General features: G+C 37.8%; 1 long non-coding RNA gene across 1 annotated transcript in view; it reads right to left on the reverse strand.

The window, feature by feature from the left end:
• The window catches only part of LOC128092433 (uncharacterized), a 148,836-nt gene extending 123,325 nt beyond the window's left edge, over positions 1–25,511 (reverse strand). The window contains exon 1 of the long non-coding RNA XR_008211768.1: positions 25,006–25,511. This is a non-coding gene — a long non-coding RNA (uncharacterized LOC128092433). The remainder of the gene's footprint in view (positions 1–25,005) is intronic.
• Between the last annotated feature and the right edge of the window lie 537 nt (positions 25,512–26,048).

Raw genomic sequence — 26,048 nt, forward strand, 5'->3', positions numbered from 1 at the left:
TCTGAGAAGTCTTAATTTGAGCTTCTAGAATGTTTCCCGGACAATTAACTTGTGGGTGCTTTCAAGCGTATTCCGCCCACAGGGAGATTAAGGGGTTACATTCATGTAGAAAATCTCAAAATTTCATATTACAGAAAATTAACTATATTCACAATAAAGATGATTTTCAATCACTCCTGAAAATTTCATGAAGATATTTCGTGACTGAACTGATTAAGAGACGATTTAAGTTCACAATTTTGCCATGCGCAAAGCGAACTGTCAAACTTTGTGAACGTTTTTCTCTAAACACCGAGTTGATTTACGGATGCCACGATATCTCGAGATGGGATGGACCAAATTGGCTGAAATTTGGGGTGAAGACTCCCAAGACATATTCCGTGTGCATGACGAAGCACGATTTAAAAATTTTGCTTTTTAAAAAAATACATAAATCAAAAACTGACGATTTTTTTATATGAAAAACAGAAAAATATTTTTATCTTTTTTAAAAATTATGTTTTTAAAATCGGCCTTCTTCATGCACACGAGACCGGTTTAACGAGTCTTCACCAAAATTTTGAGCCGATTTGGTCAAAGAAGTGTTGAGATATCGTGGCACCCGTTTTTTGAAACTGATAACTTAAAATTACTATATCTCGGCAATAATACATCCAAATATCTTCATATTTATTTTGTTAATAGATGAAAATGTATATTTTAAAACCCTGCAAAAAGAATAAAAAAATCAAAGTGTGTGCTCATACCAACCTCGGACATTTTTGACGATTTACATGTATGTAACCCCTTACTGTATAAAGGCTTGAGACTGGTGCGGTACTGTTATTTTTGGATTAAAGTATATGCATCAAATTACAAGATAGTTTGCAAAAGGATCTAAGAACCATTTGTAGACACAAAGATTAACATCACAAACAAACTTTTTTACTTTTGTACTTTTGAGCTTAAATTGTGAAAAGTTGCTAAATAAAGAACTGTTCTAAGAAAAAGAATGTGCATAAGTTTCCCCGAATAAGGCCAAGCTCTGGAAATTTTATTTTTTTATTTTATGATTTGGCTGACACTTTCAAAAAAACATAGGCATTTTTTGAGGTTATGAAAAGTATGAAAAATTTCAAATATTTATTTTTCAAAGCATAGAGTTTCTTTCTTTGCAAATCAATGATTGTTGCGAGTTTTTAGGGGTAATTCTCCGCCAACTCACACAGCAGTTGCCCCGACCCCTCTTCGATTTGCGTGAAACTTTGTCCTAGGGGCAACTTTTGTTCCTGATCACGAATCCGAGGTTTATTTTTTGGTAGAACATTGTTACACTCTAAAAAATAACCCTGCAAAGTTAGAAAAAACACAAAATTTAAAAATTAATAATTTTGTTCTAAATGAAAAAAACCCTTCTGGGTCAATGTAGATTCGAAAAGCACATTTAATTTCCCTTAAAATGACATATTCCAAAAATGTTTTACAGTCGAGAAACGGAAAATGGCAGAGTTTTTTCAACTTTTTTAGAGATATTTTTCGATGAAAAATACGTTTTTTCGGAATTGTGAGTACGCCATCACCAAATTTTTTTGACACCAAATTTCTATCTCATCACCGTTTCAGGCTGCAAATTATTGAAAAACACGTCTTTTTCGCATGTTCAAAAATGAAAGGGGTTTTACCACCCCTCCGTTACGAGATATAAAAAAACGGACCTCGGATTCGTGGATTCCTATAGGACAAAGTTTCACGCAAATCGAAGAGGGGTCACGGCAACTTTTCCCGATTTCGTGTGAGTTGGTAGAGAATTACCCTTATGGCTTGCTCTGTGGCTTATTGATTGTTAGATGCCAATCGTGCTATTCATCAATGATCTACCCATACATCAAACGCTATCTCTTCAAACTCAAGTCCACTCTAACAAAATTTTCACTGAGCTCGAATCATAACTTCGCATGTTTTTGCGCGATAACCTTTTGTCGATCTGGGACAGCAGCTTCTGAAAAACAAAACAGTGTTGCAATCCCTCTCTACACAACACACCACAATCCGATACAATTGACGATCGTTATCTTCGGTATCTGCAGTAGCATCAACAGTCAGATAAAAAAAAATGCTCCGTGTTCCGACATCACGCTTTTGCGTGGTTGGACATTGACAAAGGGGTCAGTTGGGGTCAAACTGGTAGTTTTTTCCTGTATAATATTTTCCAAAAAAAAACTATAAGCTGAAAAAAAACCGTATATGAAAACGTATTTGGTTTCTGCTGTTATTGATTCACGTAATTAGAATAAATTCTATTCGGTAAGCCCAATTTGAGAAATTTTGCGGAACATTTGTGAAATTTCGTCTAGCAAAACTTTTTTTAATGAAAAAAAAGTACGTTGTTGCTTGGATACTAGTGGCGGCAACTGCATCACTTCCCACTTCAGTGGTATGTTTCGTGTTCAGCCTGGTTTTTTGTAGTCACCTAGGTTGCGAAAAAAATATAGAACCAGAATGAGATGAAGCCCATTCACAAAACAAGCGAGCGCATACGATACTACAGTGACATCGGGGATGAGGATGCGTCCGTATTCTCATGGTCTTTCGAAGAGGGGTGGACATAAATTACTTGGTTCGTTTTACCTTGCATTTTCATACGTTTCTTATTCAAAATTTGTTTATCAGTGAAATTAAATTTGCATGAATCGAAAAAAAAGTATCTCGTTAACTTGATTTTTTTTAGTAAGCGCAAAAACGAAACAAAAGATACATCATTTTCAAACGGCCTCGTCGGATGCTGTTTTCCTTCTGAAATGCTTAAACTTGCATGACGGAATCAACCAGTTGTGGGTTGGTCTGGGCTGGTCTTTTCACCAGCAGTAGCAGATCCTAGCCACGCTGCGCCGAGGACATATCGGTGCGCAGCATATGGAAGAAATGTGGCAAACAAATTCTCGCACCTGTTTTGTCCGGAACGGAACGAGGCACCGTTTGCCACACAGTGTCTTTTTCCGAGGTCTTTGCATATTTGAGCTCTGGAATTTGAAATATGCACACTGTCACACCACAGACAAACAGAAATACAGACTCGATTGTGTTTAACATTGATATCTTTGGTGAAAAGCACCCATGTAAAAATTACCGTTAGTTTCAGTAATCCACGTTATGATATTCATGTTTACCGTCTTTTTGTCTGTGACCCACGCGTTGTTGCAACGTGCAATGCCAGCATCGATGGCGTCAAAAGCGACGATGACACCGTGCAATATGATGATCTTGGTGATGAAAACAACCGTTTGATTCTCTTTTTATTCTGTTCTGTGACGCACAACACGTGTCGTTTTTCCCGGTACAATGTTGCATGGGTAAAAAGAAATACGTCCGATCAAATAATAGCAAACTTTTTATGTCATGTCTCATTTCATGAAGCATACAAAATAATTTATTTTTTTTGTGACAGGCCAACAAATGTTTTTCTTTTCATCTATTACAAAATTGACGAACAAAAGAGTTTACTTAATTTTCAACATAAAATGTAAATAATTCACATAAAAAAAAAACAAAATTTACAAAGATAATCTTCAACAGTTGTAACACAAAAACACTTGATTTCACAGTTTTATTTTGACTCTCACCAAATCTCACCAATACACAACTCTATAAACCTGTTTTCCAGCACCGACTACATTCCAAACAAAAATCGAAACAGCAAAAGACAACGAACGATCGCTGTCCGTCATTCGAGATCGACAGATGAGCTTGCAATGGGGCTGATTAAACTTTCTATCGGATGTTGGCCCGTCGATCGAACCCCACCAAGGTGTAGCAGGCAATTTTCGCTAACACCTTTGCACTTTTTTGTTTGCCTTGCGACCGGCGATTAATTTTCTTCTCATTCAAAAAGAAGCGCCTCGCAGCGACTGTTATTATATCGCTGCTGTCGTGCTAACTTGTCGCACGTGCATTTTGGGCAAAATTTAGTTAAGAACGCAATTTTGTGCAGCTCACAATGCCTCACCTTTTGACCTTCACAGATCCCCAAAATTCGATTTCAATCCTGAGATATTCAATAAAAACCGAAAAAGCTCCGTGCATTTTCGTAACTTTTAAAATGAAAGAAGTTTCAATCTTGTCGTGCTATCTTGACACACCCTGAAAATTGATGTAACTGCTGTAGGGTCTAGCCCTCCGAGTGTGCTTCCCCTTGGCACAAGTTGTGTGAGAAGAGTTGTGAGTGAGAGAGAAACTATGCGGGAGAGTTTAGTCTGGTACTGGCAGTGAATGAGAGCGCACGGCGCGATGCGGGGGGAACAACGCGAGTGCTACCGGTGATTTCGGGAGTGGTGTTCCGGAACTGCCGGCGGAGGAACCGACGGAACGGACCGTAGGTCAGAGGGCGGTCGGGAGGAAGATCTGCAGCAATGCAGCTGCGTCCGGTTCGTCGGGACCTCACAAATCTGGCGACGAGGACTAAACAGGTGTGTAAGGTTCTGATTTATTTATTTTTTTGCTAAATCGATCCTCATTTGAAGATGCAAATGTTTTTGTGTTTTCTTAAAATGGGCAAAAGAGTGTTGGTAGTAGATCGCAATGTGATGTCACAGAGGGCAAGGTGCTGGAAGATGAAAAGAGAGGGAGAGGAACAGAGGGGAACGTTTGGACTTGGAGTGCGTTCGCGGTGACGGTAGGAACGACCGTTGGAATGCGTTCGCGAAGTAGAAGGAAACGTCAGATGATCGTTGCGTTTAGTAGACGAAATTGGTTGTCTTCGTTTAGTAATGGACGGAACCAGGTTGACGTAGGACTACGTTTTAACAAATATTGATATAAATATGTATTTATTTAGGAATACCAAATTGTTCGGCAACTCGTGAGAATCGGTAACATTGGATTTGGAGGTAACTGTTTGCATTTGTTATAGATAGTTTACGTTATTTCAGAGTAAAATTTAATGTTGTCGTTTGGAACCAACCTAAATGCAAATTTGGACCTTGAGGAATGTTTATTTCACAGAATTATTGTTGTCTAGCGAATTGCTTGGAACTGTCCCTATAAATGTTATAGGTGGTGAACCAGAGGTTGTTCACGGGTAAAGTGTTCAGTTGTCGAGCTGTTCACGAATCGGTTGTAGTTGTCCCTATAATTATTATAGGTGGTGAACCAGAGGTTGTTCACGGGTAAAGTGTTCAGTTGTTTAGCTGTTCACGAATCGGTTGTAGTTGTCCCTATAATTATTATAGGTGGTGAACCAGAGGTTGTTCACGGGTAAAGTGTTCAGTTGTTTAGCTGTTCACGAGTCGGTTATAGTTGTCCCTATAATTATTATAGGTGGTGAACCAGAGGTTGTTCACGGGTAAAATGTTCAGTTGTCTAGCTGTTCAAGAAATGGTTGGAACTGTCCCTATAATTACTATAGGTGGTGAACAAATGGTTGTTCACGGGTAGATTGTTCAGTTGTCTAGCTGTTCAAGGAATGATTGGAACTGTCCCTATAATTACTATAGGTGGTGAACGAATGGTTGTTCACGGGTAAAATGTTCAGTTGTCTAGCTGTTCAAGGAATGATTGGAACTGTCCCTATAATTACTATAGGTGGTGAACAAATGGTTGTTCACGGGTAGATTGTTCATTTGTCTAGCTGTTCAAGGAATGATTGGAACTGTCCCTATAATTACTATAGGTGGTGAACAAATGTTTGTTCACGGGTAAAATGTTCAGTTTTCGAGCTGTTCATGAATTGAATGGAATTGTCCCTATAATTATTATAGGTGGTGAACAAATGGTTGTTCACGGGTAGATTGTTCAGTTGTCTAGCTGTTCAAGGAATGATTGGAACTGTCCCTATAATTAGTATAGGTGGTGAACAAATGTTTGTTCACGGGTAAAATGTTCAGTTTTCGAGCTGTTCAAGAATTGAATGGAATTGTCCCTATAATTATTATAGGTGGTGAACAAATGGTTGTTCACGGGTCTCGTTTGGTTATCTAGCTTATCACGAATATAAATTGAATTGCTTGTAACTATGAAGGAAGGTGATCAGATGGATAGTTGTACTTAATTTCAAACGGAATCGTCCCTGTAGCTGTTGTTACAGGTGGTGGACAAATATATTGTCCACGGGTATCATTGTAACTGTGGTTGTAGATGGTTAAGGAACTAATTGTAAACGGCTGTTAGTTCTCTGGATGAGACAGTATGGAAACTCTGTAATAGTAATTACGGATAACGAATTGTTGTAAAAAGTGACAAAATGGTGAAGCTCATTTGTAATCGAATGTTAATCTTATACGATTATTGTGTAGTTTCGAAGAGGAATACTATGTGGGAAAAGTAGTTTTGATTTTAGATGTGTAGCGGTTATAATTATTTTGTATACGTGTTAGTTTTGGGTTGAGTGGTGGACGATATGTTCAATGATGTACATAGATATCAAATTATCAAGTTCAGCTGATGCCTAACGACTGTGGCTGTAATCAATTATGTCGGTTGTGTTTAAAGCAATAAGTATAAACTTCAGTATAATTAGGGATTAGGCTAGGGGTTAATCACTTCGAGTATTCTGCATAAGGCAATCCATACGGGCATAATATTCGCAGCTACCTAGGCTGCATACAGTATGGACCACAACATTGGATTCATATGAGGTGCGATATAAGAAATGATTTGCCTTCGGGATTAGGTAACACGATTCAGTAAATACCCATCAGTTCTTCTGGGTTAGTATCAGAGGTACAAGAGTCACAGTTATCCTCGCATATTGGAGTGTCTAATATAACTATGAAAATTTTTTAGAGGATTCAACAGATAACGATTTGTTAGTTTCTGAGTAGTTCAAAGAAAGATTATGTCTTATGGCAATGGTTGTGGTTTAATAATTCATTATGAGTTTAATGGATGCTGAATTTAAGGCTGATGAAATGATTTCTTTAAATGATAAATCTGTTAACATTGGAGAAATCCTAAGAATGATGATGTTGAGATTCAATTCTTTTTGTTATACAAACACGTGTCAATGCAGGTCACACTTAAAGAACGTGTTGACGTTACAGGATTATTGTTAGTCATGAGTTAAGATTGTCATTGTAAAGTTGTAAGCTAAAGTTTTCATTTAATTGTTGTTTCAAACATAATCCGAAATATGAAGAGGGTGATCTTGTGAGGTATAGCCTTGCAGTGTTTAAAATATATTCACTATTTAGTAGATATAACATAAACTAATAGTGTAGTTAAACAGTATGAAGATTAAGGATGTCGATGTCTCATTTAAAATATAGAGACTTTTATAATCGATTAAGAAATGAGTGGTATTTTATCTTTTAGATGGTTTATTTAACTAAATACTATACGTATCACAAATGTTTCTAAAAATTGAGCTCTTATTTCAGTTTTGATGGTCAACACTCATTGGTAGAAACCCAGAAGAATAAACGTAGTACACAGTTTAATTAATAACTCTTGTTCAAGATGGATTTACATGCGAAGTCATGATTCAATGCAAGAAACAGTTTTGATGAGTTGATAGTTTTTGGTTTAAACATAAATGTCAAAGTTTTACTAGAAAATTATGAAACAGGCATGACAGGCATTGGTGATGTAGAAAGATTGAATTATATATGTGTTTTGTATCTAGGATGTTTGGGCAGGAATTGGAATGGTACAGAGTAGATTCGGTAATACAAATTTCGTTAATATGAATGCTCACAATTTGAATGTTCGTTAAAAACAAAACACTCAAACGTCATCAATAACCAGTTGTCAATTGTAGTTACATTTCGAACTATAGAGTTATCTAAAGCCGATCTCATGCACACTAGCGCTCCATTTGTTTTGCTGGCTGGAACAAAATTTAACCTCAATCTTTTTCGAGTACGTACACATTGACGTACACGTAATATAAACGCACTTTATTGTTTGTTGGTTTCCGACCACTTAGCTTTCGTGTTTTGATAGCTGTCATTTGTCCCATTTAGTGAAATTGAATGAAACTGTTTTAATGAATTACAAATGATATTAGTTTATTGAACAAAATGTTGGCTGCTATTATTTTAAGTTGAAATGCGTTAGGTAATAAACTAAGTGATTGAGAATCATATACCTATATTTCCAAAATAGTATAAAACCAAAGAGTTAAGAGTAGAAACATTTAATATAGAATCATACTGGAAACCTTAGTTCATTTTAATGTTCTTTTCCAGGATGGAATTACTAGAAGAGTGAAAGTGAGAAACTGGAAAAAGTAATTTCATGATGAGGCAACTTTTTATTATAATAGGATAAGTTCAAGATATACCGGAAAAGAAGCTATCCTTCTAACACGTTGAATATTAATATGATGAACATTATCAATTAAAGATATAAAGTCGATGACATTGAAAAAAAACGAAGGGAGGAAGGAGTGCTATTAAAGCTATGTCGAAGTATGGGTTTAGGTTGGAATTAATTGCATAAACGAAGGTTATTTTTATTAGTTTTTCATTTGCAAAGTTTGTTAGGACAAAGATATGTATCGCAGATTAATTTCATAAACTTTGGGAACGATAATTTGTCAGTTGAACTATATATCAAGTCATGGAAGAAACTAACCAGAAATGAAGAGGTGGTGAAATGTGATAGTTTTATCATACATGTGAGAAGAAACAGCAAATCTATTGTATCAGAGTTTATCATTATCCAGTCTTGCTCTGTGAAATAGTGTTTTAGAGAAGAGATCACTTCAAACGGTACCGCTTGACAAAATAGCGAACTTAGCTTGAATATATGGTTTGTAGGTATACAAGTAGGTGTGATTGCATTAGTAGGGTTCCATCCAAACCTTGTGGTGTGCTTGTGACAGTACAAGAAACTTCATAAAGTCCTACGGCCACATCTTTCAAAATTAAACCAAGGGGGGATTGTAGGGTCTAGCCCTCCGAGTGTGCTTCCCCTTGGCACAAGTTGTGTGAGAAGAGTTGTGAGTGAGAGAGAAACTATGCGGGAGAGTTTAGTCTGGTACTGGCAGTGAATGAGAGCGCACGGCGCGATGCGGGGGGAACAACGCGAGTGCTACCGGTGATTTCGGGAGTGGTGTTCCGGAACTGCCGGCGGAGGAACCGACGGAACGGACCGTAGGTCAGAGGGCGGTCGGGAGGAAGATCTGCAGCAATGCAGCTGCGTCCGGTTCGTCGGGACCTCACAACTGCGACCACTGACTAAAGGGATTTCAGATCAGAACGCGTTTGACACACGTACGAGCTCCACTACCGTAAACATTTGTAATTATATCTCGGGACTCCAGCAACCAAACTTCAGGACAATGCACAGAATGGTCTACCAAACAAAACGTGTTTGTTATTGATTACATTGCGTGCTCTCCAGTTTGTTTGTTCAATGCCAAACATCAAAACGCGCAACGTCAAAAAGCGACGTGCGACAAGTTAGCACGACAGCGTCGATGTGAAACTCTGGCCGTTTCTGTTTCATGCTGATGTTAGTTAATAGTATTTTCTCTTCAAAACTTGTACAGTCAGTTGCTAAAAAACTTATCAACAAAAGGATAAATATAAAAAGACCTACATACGGTTTTTTTTTGCAGCTGAGGGTACTTTCGATTGTTTGATATTCAATAACCATCGATACTCTCAGACATTCAATGCTGAAAACAAATGGCTCACTCATCGCTAACTTTTATTTAGCCAATATGCGCGAAATTCATTCATCTCAACGAGTAGATACACACAACAGGCACTTCATTGAAAGCGCAAACAAAAACGAGATAAGGAATTACTTTACATTGCTGCTAATCTCTTTATCTAGCCACAAGATCCTCCCGCACAATGAACGGAATGATGGTTCCCACAGCTCCGAGTGGCTGAGTTTGCAAACAAATAAATAAATGACAAAAACACTTAAATCATAGTTTGTAGCACGTTCAGGCAAAGATTTGTACCATGCCTGGGTGGGTGAAGGATGGGGGTTGGTACACCCTACCCCAACAACCCCGCCCCACGGTACAAAGTGTTGTGTTCTGGAAGAATGCAAACCACCCCACCCAATCCGGCTGCTGAACAATTTCCACCCCAGAGGCTGAGGAAAACGAGGGCTTTTCCCCAAATCTCTGCCCGGAAAATGTGTGGGCTCGCAGTCTCTGTCGGTGCGGATGTATTCAAAGAAAGGATTCAGTTGGGTGGGGTTTTTTATGAGGGGGTGGGGGAGAGGAGCAGTGACAAATATTTATTATTCAATGCATTTTCCTCGACGTCGTCTATAGTTGCCCCACTGTTGCTGCCTAGCACGAGAGAAGTTTCTTCCGAGAATCTCTCGGTGGGTTCGGAAACCAGCACACGCAGCAGTGGAAGCTCGGGGATTTCTGCTGTTTCTGCGATACAGTGCCATCATGGTGTCAGATTGTGAGCACAGTTGAAGTAGTTGGAAAGTTTATGGTAAAAATTTAGTATAAATTCAAAGCAATTCATTTAAACTTTGAACCAGAATTGCCCTAAAATATTCGTAAATGTTGGTTAAAACAAATAATGTTATGATTTGTTCAAATCTAAAAAATATAAATCGACATTAGGTCTCGCACTGTTTAAAACGGCAATTGATTCAAAAATCTTCAATGTGTTTCCCAACATTTGTTAAAAATAATTTCAAAAACATGTCGAAGTACTGCAATTAATTAACCTCATTGAGCCCTTCGGTTCCAGACTGGAACTTCGAGTTTATCGTTTTAATTAAAAAGAGATTCTTAATACTGCAGTTCATTGCAGCAGCTCTCAGCAGCATCCAATCTCGTCGTGTATTTCCCGGATTAACTTGTTCGCAAACTGTACCACACATTACGCGCTTCGCTTAGTCCACTGTGTCTCGCCTCCACTGTGTCTCGTCTGCTGGCAACGGAAAATTCACGCTACTGTGTTAAGCTCCCGATACAACTTCACCCACCCGTCAACTTCAAACCCCGCTGGGACGGATCTTCCGGAATGCGCGCTCTGGCATCGTGGACGGTTTGGAAAAAGTTGATCTTTTCGTCAGGATTTGTCGTTAGCCCGGCGAGCTGCTTGCCGAGGGAGGAAAGGTAGCCAAAGCTGCGAGCAACCGGAAATGAAACGATAATCCTTTCTTCGTCTTGTATCCTCGGGGATTGCTGGTAACACCAGAGTTTCCTAGTGGCATGGTGGCCACGGTGGCGCGGAAAAACTACCACCTTTTTGAAGAATGTCCTTTCCCATTGAACCGTTGCTGCTGTTGCTTTCGTCGGAGCTATTTCCGTGGCTGTTGGTGAGGGAAATAAAATGAATAGCTGCTTTTCATGAGCGTTCTCTGTGCACTCGTCCTTGAATTAAATTTCATCTGTACCGTCTCCTCTGTAGTCCAGACTCTTGTACTTTCGTCAGTTCACGAAAAAATAAAAACTGTAAAATACCTCAACATCAAGTCCTCAATGCGTTGTACTTAAAAAATGAGTATACTCAATTCTTATAAGAATTGAAATAAAATATTAACTCTTATCTGAAATGTTTCATTAAAATCTAAAAATTGCCTGCAAAGTCATTTCATGATTCGCTAGTCACTCAAAATGCTCTTGTCACCATAAGTTTGCTAATTTAAAAGTTATGGTCTAGGCATCAAGCAGCAAAAAGTAGATTTTCCAGCACAATAGTTGTACATTATTCCAACAAAAACACCTTTTGAATTGGATTTTTTCAGGGAAACGTTTGTTTTTCCACTAGAATTTTATTTTTCATCAAGATAAGTGTCAAACAAGAGCTGAAAAGTTAAACTTTTCAGCACTCAAATGGATGCTGAACAGTTGAACTCTTCAAGCAGACGTGCATCCGCTCCAACTCCTCTTTTAGAAGAACTTTTTTGGCGATTTGCGTCATTTGGGGCGAATCGGGACACATGGGGTGAATTGGGGCAGCAGTTTTAACCATGTTGGAGTAGGTACACTATTTTAATTTTTCCAACAAAATGTGTACACCATATTTAAAATCTTTAAGTGCTGTGAAAACTGCTGTCCCTATTCAGACTGTGTTCACAGATGACGGTACACTAATTACGCTAATCTTCAAAGCTCCTGAAGACCCAAAAAAAAGACTGAAGACCCGGAAAACCAAGTGAGATATAGGGTAAGAATCTTTAAGAGCTAACCCCAAAGAGCTTTTAAGGAGTTCTCCTTGAGAGCTTATGAGCAAAGTAACACAAAAATATAACTAAAATCGGGTTTTCCATGGAACCGCAACATTATCTACATATTGTTTATGTTAAAAACAAGTCGTTTACAACGGATAACAAGCATAACGTTACTTTGAACGAAAATGCCATCTAGAATAAGCTGAGTGCTGTTTAGAAGAGCACTTAGTGCCAATGCATGTCTGTCTCCAGCACTCAAATGGATGCTGAAACTTTACAGAATTGTATTTTTTCGTTAAAATTAAGCCGTATCTTAACTTAAAATTATTGAAAAGGAAAGTAGTGATAAAACGTAATTGCAAAACAAAAATTTAAATATATTTCCACCGTCAGTAAATCGAATAAATCGAATGAATAAACAAAAACTACAGCACCAGAATTTGATGGTGAGAACAGGTTGAAGTTTGATTTTTTTTATTTAAATTAATAATCACAGAGTGAAAAATATTAAGCCCCAATTGAACCGTGTCCCAAACTTTTAGAACACACCATTTCTTTACGCAGGAAAATCTCCAGATACTACCGGTATTGTGTGCCTCAGTCTCCAATAGGATGTACCAAAATTGATTTTATTTTGGAATTCAGGGGCTTTGTATGGTAAGCGTACTGAGCTCAAGTCGACGCTGTCGTGCTATCTTGCTATCTTGGCGCTTTTTGTCGTTAGGAGAAAATCGCGTTTTAATGTTTGACCTTGAATAAACAATAATTAAAGCACGCAATGTAAACAATGACAAACACGTTTTGTTTTGTTAATCATACTGTGCACTGTCCCAAAGATTGGTTAAATTAAATTACCTGAGGTCAGAGTTACAGTTAAAAATGTCGGGTTTGTACGTGTGTCGGGCTTTTACGTGTGTCAAACGCGTTCTGACCTGAAATTCTTGACTAGTTGTCGCACTTACAGTAATTTTCAGGGTGTGACAAGATTGAAACTTCTTTCATATGAAGATTGACAACGTTGCACGGAGTTTTTTGGTTTTTAATGAATATCTCAGGATTGAAATTGAATTTTGAGGATCTGTGATTCGGAAGGTCAAAGATGAGTAAATAAGAGCTGCACAAAATGGCATACTCAAATTGGCCCAAGTCAAGGTAGCACGACAACGACGAAGTTAAGATCTGGCAAAGTATATCCCAAAAATGGCAAAACGTGACATTAACAAAATTATGTTTTTGGATTAAAGCATATAAAAGTCATGCCACTACTGCGTCCAATCACACTCATATATAGAATTAAGGCTCAGTACGCCCACCAGAACAGGCCCCCGAATGTCTACAACGAATGTCAAATTTGTTACACTCTAGTCACTGCACTTTTCCGTTCTTCCCCATCCATTGATAACAACCAGGCAAACGAACAGCATATTTCTGAAAATTAATTTTGAGAACTACTGTTCACACAGTTCTTTTTCTGTTATCTCTTTTCTCTTCTACCGTTGAAAACTTTGATGCTACTTTTCGGTGCTTGGTATATTATACTGTTTATGTTTGAGGGAACGAATGTACTGAGCTACGATGACAAGTCTGCGCTTATGCTTTTCGTCTCCATTTGAAATTATTTTGCAAATATTTTAAGTGCACTCTACTGGGACAAATTTTCTTCCTGCTTGAGATCGCTTCATCATCATGGGATTATCAATTCGAAATTTGTGGAGCAAGACATGAGCTATTGAAAAGCATGAATTTCCCCGTATTTTCAGACAATAATTCGTAAAACTAATTGATGATGTTTGTACCGTAACACAACATCAAGCCCACGTAAGAACATCCCACGGTTTCCTAATTCCAGCTGGCAAAGTTTTGGCAGCTCGTCACACAAAGTTCCTCTGTCTGTCAATTTTCCCCTCGCCAAAGTTGGGAAACCATCAGCATTTCCCCGGATCAAGACGAACAGCACGGACCCGGGGCACAAATTGTTCAAAACATTCTCACCCTCGCAGGCTCGCCGCCAACAACCCCGCTGCCGCGAAAACGGAGTAAAGAGTTGACTATAGGGCCGGAACACCCAAAGTTTATAACTGCATTAAACATACCGAAAATTGCTCGTAATTAAATTTGGAACAGAGAAAGTGAAAAAGTTAAATAACATAATGGTTGTGTCATCGGGGGCAAATTTACAACACGACGCCAGGCAAGCGGAGGGCGAGCACAGATTGCTGGAAAACAATTAAGACGATGCTTCGGGCACTGGCTCTTTTGGTTTCGAATCATGTCAACCAGTGGAATTTTAAGTTTTGGTGAGCATCAAATACGAAAGAAGAAAAGTTGCTGTTAACTTGATCTAAAAAGATCAATTTAAATTGAAAACCACTACATGCTCGTATGGCACGTCAACGAGTTGTTAAAAATATCATGCAGATCTATAGATAACACAACTCGATATTTTGTTAAGTTGATTTCAGTAAGTTTGGTCAAGGTATGATATATTTGGGCGCCCTGAGTACGCTCCAATGGGTAGAATTAAAATTCAGTGACATCCCTGGCAATGAATACAATTGTGAATTACAAGTGTACCAGACGAAAAACGATAAAAAAATAAAATTAAGATTACACCTCTTTCCATGGCCCTGTCGCTTTGAAAAATTTAAATCTGATTGGTTTAATTGATAAGCTTAGACTACACTTTTAAAATTCGTTCCCTCAGACTCAACATTCTGAAAATGTAGAGTTACTTGAGAATTCACATCAAATCGAATAATAAAGAAATGCAAACAAATCCATCCTTACGCAAACTAAGTTCACTTTCCAATAACTCCCGCTGCTTCTTGGTAAAAATCAACGATTCACATCTCCTAACCCTGCTGCTTTATCATCCAGAAAAGGGGTCCAACACGGCGTGTAACTTTTACGCAAGAAAATTTGCAAAGTTTTCCCGGTCGCCATGAATATGAATGAGTGTACTTTGGCGCTTTGGCCTCTCACCGGTGAAGCTCCAACCAATGCTGCTGCTGCTGAATTGAATTACCGCCGCCCCTAAACGAAATAATCACAAGTTGAACGAATTTACAGTGAAATTGAAATCAAGTAACACTCTGCTGCTGCTTTTGGCACTGCCAATTGTGTGAAGTTTGAGGCGAAAGATTCAACAATAAACAAGCAATCAGCAAAGTCAAGCTTTTGTGGAAGGAAATTTTTAATTTGCGACTTGCTTTGCAAATAAAATAATGAACTGCCAACAGCAGAAACCGGGGCTTAACTTTGTCGAGTTGCGGACAAGGCCGTGCAAATCCGTTCGCTATGAAGTAAAAGAGAAAAGTTCTTTTCCGTTAAACTATAAATCTCGCGCGAAAAATAATCAACCTCTTACTTCCCAGCTGCATGTCATAACCATCGGAGACCCAACGCTGTACAAACACTATTACAGCAGTTCAAGTGCAGACCGAAATTATGAAGGGTAATACGCTAATAATTCCACAAGCTGTTGTACAAGAACATGGTGAAAATTAGAGAATTCAAAAATTAAGTTTCGAGTTGTTCTCTAGATTTTGATAGGGTTTTTTTCATAAAATTATTTTTATTAGGTCCTTTTCGGTACTGGGACCTGGTTAGGACCGAGTCATTTTGAAAGGTTTTGTACTCATCGAAGTCTTGCTTCTACGATTTTTGATACAACTTTGAAATTCTGCATCTTGAGAATAATTTTTTTTATTGAAATTTAATCTTCGGCAAAGTTGTAGGTACTACATAGGACTATCCTCAACAAATGCTACTCCTCAAAAACATATTCACTATGATCTATAATTTCAAAAAGACCTTTTAAATACTTAAGATTTTTATGTTTTATTGAAAAACAGTTTCGGGAAATTTCGCAAATTTAAATTACATTAAATAACAGGAAATTTTAATAGTTATACACAGGGCTGTGGAGTCGGAGTCGGAGTCGGAGCCGGAGTCGGTGGAGTCGGGTCTTTTTGGGGACCTGGAGTCGGAGTTGGAGTCGGAGTCGTCAAAACTCGAATAGCTGGAGTCGGAGTCGGAGTCGGAGTCGGCTAAATTTTATGAGCTGGAGTCGGAGTCGGAGCCGGAGTCGAAAATTTCTGATAAACCCGGAGTCGGAGCTGGAGTCGGAGTTATCTTAAATTCAATATAATTTATAATTTTTTTTATTGTTCAGTTTTTGTTATTATGCAAATTAATTTACAAAACTTTTATTTGCCTATTTTTTTTTAAACCAGGTAATGATTTTTTTCAGTTGATTTATGTGTTGGTTCAAGAGATTTATCAAATGCCATTATGTTTTTGAAGCATTTTCAATTTGATTGGATAGCTTTGACTGTGTTATTTCAATATGATCAGTAAATGATAAATTTCTCCTCTTTTACCCATGTTTGTAGATTAACTCATAACTCATAAAATTATAAACAATTTTGGTTGTGCACTATTTTTTTTTAATTCAGTTGATGCTTGACTCCCTCCTTTTGCTTGTAAATATGTATTCTTTCAATTCAAATTTCACCAAATTTCACAAAAACAAAGGATCACTATCAGTACTTAACTAAAATGATAACGTTTTTAAAACATTGGTAAAATTGACCATCAAATTATCAACTATTAGAGGAACAGCATCTAATTCCTCTAATGATGCCATATCAGCACATTGATGTTCAATTACAGCTCATAAAAATCGTTTTTAACTGAAATCAAGTGATAAATATATCAATAGCAAACAAGTTTCTATCAACAGTTTTGAAAAAAAAAAACATACGAGAATTTCCCCTATATCAATCTATTACTTGGAACTCAACAAAGGGTCGTGTTGTAAATATTTGAAACTGACAAAAAATATCAAAAATAAGTTGCAACTAATTTTGAAATCATCATTGAATATATTAAATTTATCGATTTCCTTAATGTTTACTATTTCTCTACAAAAATCTAAAAGTGTGGATCCTTACAAATATCGTTGAACAAATCTAAAAATATGGCTGTTTTCGGCCATAAAATATTTCTTTTTAAATGCCATAAACCGGGGTAACATTGATAGAACTTGATTTTTTTTTCAAATATTATTCAACCTGTAAGAATTTTATCATGACTTATATGTTTAAAACATATCACAAAATGTCCATGTATGTATTTTCAAATAAATTCAGTAGAGCTTTGCAATATGATTACGTAAACTGTTTATTTTAATACCAGGGTGACTTTGATAGTTACTTTGTGTCTTACAAATTACAGCCTAAATGTAAGCAAAATGATTTTATATGTCAAATCGATTATGAAGGCTAGATCTCCCATTTTTTGATTGAAAAAAAAAACAATTACATATTTGTTTGACTTGTTTACCAACCTTTAATAAAAAATAATGTAAATTTCGGGTTAATTAGATAAAAAATACAATTATTCTTAAAAACAGAATCCAATTTGACTTCTTGAAACACACTAATTTTGCAAAATTATTTAGTACTATCATTTTGCAAAAAAAAAAAACTTCAACTTATCAATGTAACCCCGAACATCAATGTCACCCCGGTTTACAGGTATACGCGCATGTGTGAGCTGAACATGTGAGTGATGTTATTAATACTTTTTATTTCATTTAATTTATTTCGTTGTTAAAGCATGACTTGTGTGAAGTTATTTTAAGCTGAGATGTGGACTACCATGGAACAGCTGATTAATTCTAAGTTGTGAACAGAGTTTGCAGGTGCTTAAAGAATCGACTATGTCTACTGAAGGAAAGTTGCAAAATAACCTTCAAAATATCTAATTGGTGGGGGCTAGTTATAGGAACGGAGATTTTATTTAAAAAATTTTTTAGATATTCTTAACACTGAGTTAGTATTGGAGTCGGAGTCGGAGTCGGAGTCGGAGTCGGAGTCAACAATTTGTTAAAAGCTGGAGTCAGAGTCGGAGTCGGAGTCGGCTAGAGTTGGCAGGCCGGAGTCGGAGTCGGAGTCGGAGTCGTATGAAGCTGAAAGCCGGAGCCGGAGTCGAAGTCGGAGTCGGCTTAACTCAGAAAGCCGGAGTCGGAGTCGGAGTCGGAGTCGTCTAAAACATGACCCGACTCCGCAGCCCTGGTTATACATTCAAAGTACTTCAAAACATCTCTCAAGCTTATTTATTCATTAAAAAAAAAGTTCTATCTTCTCTCGTTAATGATTTGCTTTCCGATATTTTCAAAGATATCTAACTAAAACTCAATAAATTTAGTACTGACTTATGTCATGTCGCCGGGACCCGTGGTGTAGAGGTAAACGTGATTGCCACTCACCCAGTCGGCCTGGGTTCGATCCCAGACGGTCCCGGTGGAATTTTTTGAGACGAGATTTGTCTGATCACGCCTTCCGTCGGACGGGGAAGTAAATGTTGGCCCCGGTTAACCTAGAGGTCTGCCTCGGTGGAGTCGCTGGTAGGCAGTTGGACTCACAATACAAAGGTCGTCAGTTCGAATCCCGGGGTGGATGGAAGCTAAGGTGTAAAAAGAGGTTTGCAATTGCCTCAACAATCAAGCCTTCGGACACCTAGTTTCGAGTAGGAATCCCGTAATCAAGAACGCCAAGGCAATGCTGAAGAGCGAATAATTTGATTTGATTTTATGTCACCCAAAGCAATAAAATATTTGACTTTATTTTTTAAGCATAAAACGTTGTTTTTGTTATAAATGCATAAATTTCAAACATATCACCCTAACCATCTACCCACGACAACTTGGTACAACAACAACAACAAGGCATTCACTTCTCCGACTGCACAACACTGTTCTGTTTGAGAGAGGTCTTTCCACGAGTCTCTGACTCTCAAAGGTGATCACGTCGTCGTCGTCGTCGGTGGTGGTGAAGTTGGTTTACGTTTCTATGCTAAATGGCCGAAATGGAGAGCTTTGGGGTCCCATGACCGTGGTGAGTTGGCTGACTGCTGCTGACATAGGCGGATTTTAGCCCCAAAACCACCAACTCTCACACACACACACACACCAACATGGGTCGAGATTAATTCTGGTGATGGTTGCTGCTGTTGTTCAACAATCCGGTGGTAAGCAAAAAGAGAAGGTTGGTTTTCAGAAGACGACGACCACGCAATGACACAGTGTAATAATGAGCTGGCGAATTGCATTATGGCCAAGAGATGATGATCAAGGCGCGAGAAGTTTGGGCAATTCAATTTGCCCGAGGTGACGAGCAATGCATTGTGCGCAGTCAGTGGTCGGAACAGCTTGAAATTTTTGCTAATGATGGATAGATTTGTTCACGAAGATCTGGCACCGACGTGCAATTATGGTTAACGAATTTGAACAATGGAGTGATGCATCTTGTAGGTTAAAAATAATGTTGGCATTGAGTTCAGTGAACAGAGGTAAAGACTCAGTTTAGGATAATTTGTCATGATGGATTTCATGCAATCGTACAAAGTACACTGCAGGCTGCCTCAGCCATCATTCAACACTTTGCATATTTTTAAAAAAAAAGTAATATGGGTCATTCCATCTGAAGCGGAACAGCATTTGAAAATTACCCTCTCCGATCCTGCTCAAATTTGGCAGGGCTGTTGATACTATCAAAACATGCAAGAATCCCGAATTTCATCCAAATCGGACCACCCCCTCCATTTTTGTACCTCCCCAAAACATCGACTTTTTGGCGATTTTTGAGCGAAACCCCTATCTTCAAACGACGATAACTCAGGAACCACAAATCTTAGAGGGTCGGTCTTAGACTCAATTTTGAAGGAAATTGGACGTAGAATCCATTTCCGTGATCAAAATTTTGATTAATTTAATTTTCTACCTGTATTGCGCAATTGAAAACTTTAAACGGCCGTATCTCAAAACACCCCATCTTATTTTTTTGATTTGACCTCACCATCGTATTCCCCGTCCAATTTTACATAAGAATCACTTATCGACAGAAATGAATATGTTTCGTTCCAGAGATATCGAATTTTAAAGTTTTGAGTAGTTGAGATTACCTACATCAGCTTCATTCGCCGCATCTGCTAGAAGCACACAGGCGTGCTGATTAAAAACTGCTACCTGGTGTTCTGAGAGATGATTAATTTTATTTTTATAATTTTACGCAAATATTTTTTCAAATAGCTAATACCTTGATCAATCTTTTTTGTGTAAGGAATATTTATTGGGTTATTTTGAATGCACCGTTTTTTACGTGTTGCTAACCGTTTTAGAGTACTCCCGAGGCCATGACTAGGGCCTTTGTCATGGGCGGTAGCAAAATAGTGCTATTTCGTCAGCTGTGTGCTATCTTGTGACATAGGCCATTTTGGTCGAAACTGAGTTAATGAAGACGTTTTGCTATACTTAACAAACCTTTAACCCGATTTTGGGAACTCGCTTCCGTTTCCCGGATATCGTAATGCACACTTGTGACATAGACCAATTTATCATCAAAATGATCGTGCACACTTGTGACACGTCATACATGTTGTTGGAAAATGTGGAAAATTTCTCTTGTTTTTCACAAATTTATGTTGATACACATTTTCTAAAGGCAATGCAATGTTTTGTTTTTGAAAATATACTGATTAAGTCGGTTAAACTATTGATTTAAGCTTATTTTAGTTTGTATGGGAATACTGTGCACACTTGTGACACGTAGTACAATTTTACTTTCAAAACACACTGCTTTTCAGATTTTTGTTTACATAATGTATTGTATCTTTTAACTGGTTTAACCAAACTTGGAGCGATTGTTTAGCGATAGTATACGAACCGATTGCTACAAAAAGTTTGACTCTATCATTCATAATTTTGAAAATATTTATCGTCAAACTTTTAAATCGATTTTCTCGAATAGTACTAAATGGTCGTTGTCACAAGATAGCACACAACTGACGATTTAGCAAAAAACCCAAAATCTGATTTATGGATTAAAAGTTTGATCATATTAAATCGATTTTATATTGTGAGCCAGCTCCATTTGATTAAAAGATGATTTTGGTCACGGTACATTTAATTAACAAAATATTTATACGTGTGGACAGCAGCCGTATTGTGTTCCAAGAATCCAAGAATGATAGAAGAAAAAAAAACATTGTTGTTCTGACGGTGTCGAAATCATCTTAACTTTATTTGCGGAATTAGCCGCTTCGCAGCAGATCAAACTTTGTAATTTTCTAACATTTTTCATTTTTATACTTTCCAGAAATCCTTTTCCTACTCCTTGTGATCGTCCTTCACTAGAATACAACGTATCAACAAATTTTATTAATTTTAATTCATATTTTTTTACTCAATAATGTATCGTGCACTTATTGTTCAGTGTTACTTACAAGATCAATTGCATTTTCCTGCACGCTCCGTCGTAATCCAATTCTGCCCTTTACTGTGTGTCGTTATTGCTCTGTCCTGTGAGTTAGCACAGAAATTCACTTAATTTTTTTTGAGCAGATAAACATTTGCGATTAAACTCCTGTTTCCTACAGTTATACAGTTAATTTTTGCTCAAAGTGATATAGATTATTTATGATGAATTATTATTTCAATAAATGATCAGGTAGCAGTTATTGATCAGCCCGCCTGTGTGCTTCCAGCAGATGCGGCGAATGAAGCTGATGTAAGTAATCTCAAAAAATCAAAACTTTAAAATTCGATATCTCTGGAACGAAACATATTCATTTCTGTCGATAAGTGATTCTTATGTAAAATTGGACGGGGAATACGATGGTGAGGTCAAATCAAAAAAATAAGATGGGGTGTTTTGAGATACGGCCGTTTAAAGTTTTCAATTGCGCAATGCAGGTAGAAACAATAAATTAATCAAAATTTTGATCACGGAAATGGATTCTACGTCCAATTTCCTTCAAAATTGAGTCTAAGACCTACCTTCTAAGATTTGTGGTTCCTGAGCTATCGCCGTTTGAAAATAGGGGTTTTGCTCAAAAATCGCCAAAAAGTCGATGTTTTGGGGAGGTACAAAAATGGAGGGGGTGGTCCGATTTGGATGAAATTCGGGATTCTTGCATGTTTCGATAGTATCAACAGCCCTGCCAAATTTGAGCAGGATTGGAGAGGGTAATTTTCAAATTTTCACTTTTTCGTGCACAGTTGAGATGGAATGACCCATATGTAACATAAAAACTAACTTCATCCACCTGTGTGGTCGGTGCCTTCCTCACTCTTTACCAACAATTGCTGATTCGATGGGTTTGGACACAAATTTCATCTAGTTTTTCTTAAGATCTGCAATAAAAAAGTACACAAATATCACTTAAGGGGTTACATACATATAGAAAATCAAAAAATTCATATTACTGAAAATTTATTAAATCCATTTAATAGATGATATTCAATCACTCCGGAAAGTTTCACGAAGATATCTCATGATTAAACTACGATTTAACATAAAAATGTTGCCATGCGTAAAGCGAAATGTCCAATTTTCTGAGCGTTTTTCTCTAAACACAGAGTTGATTTACGGATGCCACGATATCTCCAGATGGGATGGACCAAATTGACTGAAATTTGGGATGAACATATCTCGTGTGCAGGACGAAGCTCGATTCTGAAATTTTGCTTTTTTTTTCAATACAAAAATCAAAAAACTGACGTTTTTTTATATGAAAAACATAAAAATATTTTTAACTTTTTTTTAAATAAACTTTCTGAAAACCGGCTTTGTCATGCACACGGAACCGGATTAACGAGTCTTCACTTAAATTTTGGGCCAATTTGGTCAAGGCAGTGTTGAGATATCGTGGCACCCGTTTTTTGAAACTGCTAACTTCAAATAGCTATATCTCGGCAATGATACATCCAAATGTCTTCAAATTTGTATTGTTAATAGATGAAAATGTATATTTTTTGCCCTGAAAACAGAATTTAGAAAAGTATTAGTGTGTGCTTATACCAGCCTCTGACAATTTTGCCGAATTACATGCATGTAACCCCTTAAGAGGTCAAAAATCGAGACAGGGATCCAGATCGTCAATGTTTTGAACTTGTTTGAAAGGGTTTTTGATTATCTTACCAAGGATGTATGATGGTATTTGAGTCGATTTCCGGGCACTTATCTAACATCCGGATAAATACAAAAACCCTTTTTCTACATAACTTTTAAACAACATATCAACACTTTATAAAAATCAATAGATACGTATGGGACATTAAACCAAATCGAATGCAACTAGTTTGACCAAAATCGGTTCAGCCAATGTTGAGAAAACTCAGTGAGAATTTTGGTCACATACACATGCACATACATTTGTTCAGTTTCTGAGTCGATAGGTATACATGAAGGTGGGTCTACGAGCTTTCTGTGAAAAGTTCATTTTTAGAGTAGGATTATAGCCTTACCTCAGTGAGAAAGGCAAATTATAACATGTATTAAAAAAATAGTGCCCTCTTAAAAAAGCTGATCATGAAACTCGATCGTAATATTTCAAACCAAATTTCTCGACTCACGATCGAAATTTATCTATAGTAAGATATTGATCGATCATCGACAAAGCTCGATCCATAATCAAAAAAATATTCCGTACCGTAGAGAAATTACGATCGAAATATTTTTGATAAAATCAAAGGGCACGTGTTTCTGGGGACTCAAAAATGCATGCTTCCCATTTAGTTGAGCCTGCGCAGAAATTTAGTTATTCGGTGTAATTAATCAAAAAATGTCTTATCAACATACCTTTTCAATTTATGATTATTTTTCGGTTTTGGACAAAAAAACAATTCTTGACAAACATTAACAATTCAAATCGCATCCAAATACTCCAAACCCCCATACAATCGCTAATGTTTATCAAGATCTGTTTCATTCTGCCTATAAAACCAATCCATTCCGTGAATGTGTATCCGTGCCAGCAAGAGAACCCGTAATCCACATGTAATCATGAGACTGTATTAATTCTTATGACTTCTCCATTACACTTGCTTCACTATTTTCCGTGACGAGGGGGAAACACTAACATTCCCTTGAACTTTTATTCTCTTCGCTTTACTCTTGCACCAGAAACAAAACTCATTAATTTTTTTTTTCCTTCAGCAGCACTCGCACAGGAATCGGTCATTACTTCGCTCTCTTTTCGCAGTGGCGATTTTTATTTCTTCTTTTTAGCCCACTTTTTTTATTTACTGCGCCCCCATGACACGTAACAGGTATCACTAAACCCACTGTGAGCCAGAAAAAAAGAGGCCAATGAGAAACTATTTTGAAAGTGCCAGAACGACATTCTTCACCTTGTTTCTCCTTCTCTCTTTCTCTCTTCATATCATCTCGTTCACCCTCTTGTGGACATTTCTTTCACCCAAATCTTACAGCATTTCTCTTTGCATACACGGCTTTGGTTCATCTCGGTCACCACGGCTGATGCACCATCACCACCACCACTATTACAAACCGAGCAACGTAAAGCAAAATCTGCTAATTGGCCACTTCACATGCTATTCTCTCTTAATGCTGCTGGAGTGGTAGAAAACCCTATTCATAACAACACACAATTGCAACTTTATTTTTTAACGTTGCTCTCTTTTTTTGGACAACATCACCACCCCATTTAGCCACCCTCTGTTGGAATTTTGCAAACTACATAAACACAAACATGAACCCATACACACGCAGCATCCACTTTCTCACGTCGACACGCCAGCAAAAATCGCAGAATTGCATGCGAGCAGCATGGTCGGGGAGCTCCCAGCATGAGCATAAAATAACATTTTCTCACCACTTGACACCAAATTCCCCGTGCTCGATCACACACGACTAACTGTATATTTACACTAAATTAAGCTTTTTCCCTCTCCTCCTCCATTCGCCGTCGTTCTATCTATCGTCGATGCCCAAATCGAACGACCTCCTCCGGCAATCCAACTGTCCCCACGTAGCTATGTATACCAACCAACACCCAATCCCAAAAGCTTCTCGACGACAATGGGAGCATAAAGAAAGTATGCCAAAAAAACCAAAAGAATACCTCAAGTACATAAAACAAAAAAGAGCCGACCGCGATCAACAACAACAACTCTCGAAAGCCCGAACACACGCACCCGACTCGCGACCGAACAAACCGCGAGACAACACCAAACTGACTCAGCTCTGATCAACGAGCAGTTCATGGAGAGATCATTCAACGGCTGGAGATCGCGCGGCCCACGATACAACACAAACAGCTGAAAGCAGCAGCAGAGCACCCCCCGTATAGCTGTGTGGTAGAGTGGTCCACCTGAGAGTTACGTACTGACTCAAGTTTGAGTCCATTTGATCGGAGCTAGTCCACATCTTGACGTGCCCTAAACTAGCGGTACTAGGCGCGATCCAACGCCCGGCTACGTAGTTCATGGACAGCGCAACACACACCATAAAACAAGGTTCGCAGTTGTGGCTGCCGGACCTGAAGCTAAGCAAGGCTAAGCTGAACGCGCAGTGAAAGAAAACTGGCTAAACCACTTTGTTTTTCTTTTGGAGTGATCTTTACTCTCTGGGTAGTGCCGTTGTATAGGTGAGCTGTAAGAGGTGTTGCCGGAGTAATGGTGATCTTTCGCCTGGACATGCTGGCTCGTTGATGGTTGTGTGCGTTCTCAGCTTTGCCGACAGCAGCATAAAAGGCAGTGGTGGTCAGCCGCTGTGGGTGGTACTGCATTTATACAAATATGCTGTCTTACTAAATTTTTATTAAAGTATTTTTAATATTCCAAAGAGATCTCAAATTTTCCATACAAAAAATCCGGTTTCGAAAAATCATTCCTCAATAATTATTGTATTTGGACTCAGATTGAATTATTGTTTAGACAAATATTTGAAAAGGTTGAAAATCCAAACATTGAGCTATATTTTAAAGAATAATCATTTTCAATTTATATGTTTCGAAAATATAAGAAAATTTCCTATGAATTTTCTATCCAAAGGTTTATTCAATTTCAATTCAATTAGTTTTTATAAGTAAAAAAATCAATTTACAATTTCGTGTTTCTTATAACCTCATAGAGTTTTGTAGTTCCTTTCAAATAAACTATATTC

The sequence above is a fragment of the Culex pipiens genome, chromosome 1 (genome assembly GCF_016801865.2).
Source record: "Culex pipiens pallens isolate TS chromosome 1, TS_CPP_V2, whole genome shotgun sequence".
Lineage (NCBI taxonomy): Eukaryota > Metazoa > Arthropoda > Insecta > Diptera > Culicidae > Culex > Culex pipiens.